At 29.9% G+C, this 5000-nt stretch overlaps 1 protein-coding gene across 2 annotated transcripts in view; it reads right to left on the reverse strand.

The window, feature by feature from the left end:
* LOC122246496 (sedoheptulokinase) overlaps positions 1 to 4800 on the reverse strand; it is a 22505-nt gene extending 17705 nt beyond the window's left edge. Inside the window, exon 1 of one of the 2 annotated variants that reach the window (XM_043005089.2) lies at positions 4560 to 4800. The gene's annotated coding sequence lies outside the window, so the exon portion shown is untranslated. The remainder of the gene's footprint in view (positions 1 to 4559) is intronic. The other variant, XM_086549711.1, reaches the window with a different exon arrangement.
* Between the last annotated feature and the right edge of the window lie 200 nt (positions 4801 to 5000).

A 5000-nucleotide genomic window follows, 5' to 3' on the forward strand; every position in this document is an offset into this window, starting at 1 on the left:
GCTGATCCATTAATCATTGCAACTTTCCACTGTATTCAGAATGTTGTCTCCTCAACAGTGTTTGTGTGATGTGGGAAACATAAGAGATATTTGTAGCCTTATATTTTCTGTTTTAAATCAACTGCTGTATGTTTGTTTATTGCTTTTGAAAAATTCCAGATCAATTCTGTTTTTGCTGTAAGTGACTTATAAAGAAGAACTTGAATCCTTTAATTAGATATCAACCTTTTTTTACAAGCAAAGTTATGTAGGTCTCCTGTCATTTCTAAAAAAATCAAATAGTCTCTATCTCCCTTTACCTGTTCAAACTTGAACTGTTCTATAACATCAGGCTAGTTGCTTCTCTTTCTAAGCAACTAAATATATACTTTCTTCAATCTATCCCAACACCTGTACAGAATATCTAACCAATTTTTGGATAAAGGTAAATCATTACTGTTCTACTGGACTTCTTTGGGTAGTACTTTTAATGACAAGGTAATCTCCAGAATAGAGCCATTATCATACTTCATACTAGAATTCTTGTGTGTAGATGATAACCTTACCAGGGTAACTGAGCCTAATGACTCAGATGCCATGTTCTCTTTGAGGAACCTAAGGATAACAGTTCTCACTTAGTTCTGGGTGTGATGGGATCTCCTATCGACAATCCCAAGGCTAAAAGAGGACTGACTATCCCAAAGCTAAAGGAGCTGGGTAGGTACTGCCTCATTTCTCTCCTTAGCTGTTTGGTCAAGAAAGTTGAGAGAATGGTACTAAAATGGCTTCATTAGAAATTGGAACCTTAAAAAAAACTACATAGATTCACAAAAGGCATGAACACAGTCTAGTGAGCACTGTTGCCCATACAGTTACACTCATGGACCTCAATAAGGCCAAATTCCAAGGTCAATAATCAGAGCACTTGCCACTGGAAAATGGCACACCATAGAGTGGGGTCCTTAACCCAGCACTACTTAATATTCAAATGATCTGGATCCTTGACTTTCTACTCGCAGCAGGATGCAGATCATCTTGTAATCATCTCCACTGGGAAAAACACATCCTAAGGACCTCATGTCTGTGGAATGCTACAGGGTAGGACTTTAGATCTCTGCAGCCAAGAAGAAGAAGAAGAAGAAGAAGAAGAAGAAGAAGAAGAAGAAGAAGAAAAAGAAGGAAGAAGAAGAAGAAGGAAGAAAGAAAGAAGAAAAGAAAGAAAGAAAGAAAGAGAGAAGAAGAAGTACCTGCATTTATACTGTTGGCAGTCCACTGGCTCTTATATGATACTAAGATACTTGTGCATTGTAGTGGTTGGCAGATGAAGGTTGCAGTGTGTTGCTATATTTACCGTAAAAGTCAAACAGGGGGAGGCAAAAGACAATCTTGTATTTACTTGGTCTTGTAGTGATATGACAATAATAGTATTAATAAGAATAATAGCAACAACAATGATGAGAATTATACATAATGAAAAAAAAAGAAAAAAAAAATGCATCAACAATAATACAGCAGTAATAATAATAATAATATTAATATTAATAATAATAATAATAATAATAATAATAATAATAAAAATAATAATAAAAAAAAATTAACATTAATAATAATAATAATAATAATAATAATAATAATAATGAAATAAAAATAATAACAAGAAAATATTAAAAACAATATACTAACACTAAAATGAAATTATAATAAGAATAAGAATAAGAATACTAATACTAATGATGATGATAAAAAAAAAGAAAAAAAAAGAAAAAAAAAGAAAATAATAATAATAATAGTAATAACAATAATGAAAATAAAAATACTATAATAATGATAATAATAATAATAATGATAATTATGATAATAATAATAATAACAATATAACAATCAAAGTAACACCAATAAACAAAAATAATAATAACAACAATAATATAATATAATCATCATCATCACCAGTATCATTATTCTTATGATATGTAAATAATAACTTCATTGATAATATTGGTGAAAAATAATAAAACAATACCTATAAAATAATAAAATACCTGTAATCATATAAATAATAACAACAATAGTAATGTTAATAACAACAAAATAATGATAACAATATTAACAAGAATATCATTATCAACAATTATAATACTAATACTAATACTACTACTACTACTAATAACAATAATAACAATAATAAAGATAACAATAATAATCATAATTAAAATAATAATAATAATAATAATAATAATAATAATAATAATAACAGTAATAATGATAATAAAAAATAAATATAGAAATAATGATATTAAAAAATAATGATAGAAATAATGATAATAAAAAATGATAGAAATAATGATAATAAAAAATAATGATAGAAATAATGATAATAATGATAACAACAACAATCATAACAACAATACCAATGATAATGATAACAATAATAATAAACACCATTTTGAATATTATTACTAATGATACTTATGCCATTATCAATAACATTGTTATACAAAAATAAACAATAATCATAAGAATTTAGAATTATTTAAATATATTAGCAACAGAAAAAGAAATAAAAATTATAACTGTAATAATAATAATAATAATAATATCAATAATAATAATGATAATAATAACAATAATAATAATAATAATAATAATAATAATAACAATAACAATAATAATAACAATAATAATGATGATAATGATAATAACAGTAATGATAATAATAATAATAATGATAATAGTAACAATAATAATATTAATAACAAAAGTAATAATGTAATAACAATAAAATAACACCAACAATAATCGTCATACTGTAGAGGTGCTATGATGACAATTATGATGAAAGTAATAATACTGATTAAAGAATGAACACTGTTTCTATTAAGTCGCAATATCGATAATAATAACAATAATAATAATAACATTAAAAATAATACCATTCATAATGACAATAATACCTTTCAATTTCTATCCTCATAGTTCTTAAAATCGCAAAAGTATCATTCAATATTTTTCCCCGCGTATCTCCTCCTATCAACCTACATATGTGAGTAGCGCCTCAACTCGCAACCCCCCACCTCGCATAAACACCGGCACTTGAATAAATAAACGCTTTCAAGCACTATCTCTCATCCTCAAGTGCTAGTTAGTTGAGGCTACAATTTATGATAAGCCTTACAGCAATGAAAATGATCCAATATTCCTATTGTATTCCAACTCTGAAGTAAAAAAAAAGTTAATACGAGTGGATCTGTCGTATTAGAAGGATTAGGACCAGCATATCCGCTGTTCCTGTATGCGGTAACTCAGAGGTGAGCCGTTTCATTAGGAGTAGTGGGAAGATAAGAGATAAACACATCGAAAAATTAATTTAACACTGAAGTGCCACATGAAGACTCAGCCCTCAAGTGAAACCCAGAACCACATCCCTCTTGACTGAATCATCTGTTCTCGAGCAATTGAATTAGCCGGGGCAGTCAGTCAGTCAGTCAGTGCCACAGCTATGCTCACTGCTTAGTGAGATCCTATCAGTTCCGCATTCATGTATGGCAAGGCTAGATATGCCACTTTCTTTGATTCATCGACATTCATTCATATCTATCTACAATTCATGCTTAGTAATGTGTTCCATAAGTAATACTGTGTTATCATATATAGTTCTCTTCCCTTTGAGAATAATGAAAGAGTAGCTTGTGTGATGTTCTCTGATATAATTTCCTCATGAGGAAGGTCTCTTGATGAATGAAATACCTTTTGTACAATATGTTAATGATAAAGCCAATGCCATATAATAAATAAACATCATAATAAATTCCGTGGCAGTGCAACAAATGTACACTAATGAATAAGATACAGTAAAATAAAAATATAGCACTATCAGAGAACTGTAATGCAATATGATATAGTAAACTGAAACAGTAATGTTTGATATATGGCTTACCATTCTTTATTTCAAGTACGTATTATATATTGATTTCCTTTGGTCACTAGCTGTTACTTTGAATTAAACTGCATACAACACAGTATTTAATTTTCTGGTTTGCAAGTTCAATGTCATTACCTTAATCTACAAAATAATATAATCTATCTACAGTTTACACCTTTACCTATCTATCTGTGACTATCACTTTCTGTAGATTATTGATGCCAAAATGCCATCTAATTCTGAACTAACTGCATTCAGTCTTACAATCAAGTGTGACTTTAGTGTTTCTACAACGTAATTACATCTCTGTAGTGAAGAATGGATGGAAAATTTACCATTTTGTATGAACAAAGGTAGCAATCATTTTATTTTTCATTTTTTATTCCCTTGAGCTACCATTACATATGTATATTCCTAACCTTCTTGGATCACGTATTGTTCAACAACATGACCTTACAACAAAAAAAGAAAGAAAAAAACATAAAAGTCTGATAAGCAGAGTAACCTGCAACGAAATCTCCCTTAGAATTGATAAGTAAAAAAAAAAATTCCGCCGCACGTTCTAATAAACCACAACCTAATTCAAACACACCCATCTCCCAAAACAAGACAAAACCAACAATACTCCATCAAATCTACTAACTGACAAGCCGTATCTCACCTTGCAACTTGCTACCACGCCTAGTGCAGTCCAGTGTCTTCTTCTCCTTCGCCCTCGACGTGCAATGGCAGCAGACGATGCAACCCCGTCTCCACTCTGCGATGTTTTAGGGAGTTTGTGGCATTTGATCAACACTCTGGCTCTCTAACTTGGATTATGTTTTGAAATGTTTATCAGGTGGGTAGTGTCACTTGCTAAATCTTGTGGACAATTACGTAGGTACTGGTAATCTGTGGTGAAACAATAGAATAATAAGGGTACGTGGCAACTCCAAACAGCTGTTTGTGGTGATGCCATTAGTATATTTTTTGTAAGTTAGAATAATTTCTTCCATATGTTATATAACTTGTGGACACGAGGGATTTGTGTTTTACAAATATATTAGTAATATATATTAAATATATTAGGATTAGGGGGACCCGCCACTGCACTATATACACG

Source organism: Penaeus japonicus, unplaced genomic scaffold (assembly GCF_977035675.1).
Source record: "Penaeus japonicus unplaced genomic scaffold, GWHDUDI00000001_assembly GWHDUDI00000002, whole genome shotgun sequence".
Classification (NCBI taxonomy): domain Eukaryota; kingdom Metazoa; phylum Arthropoda; class Malacostraca; order Decapoda; family Penaeidae; genus Penaeus; species Penaeus japonicus.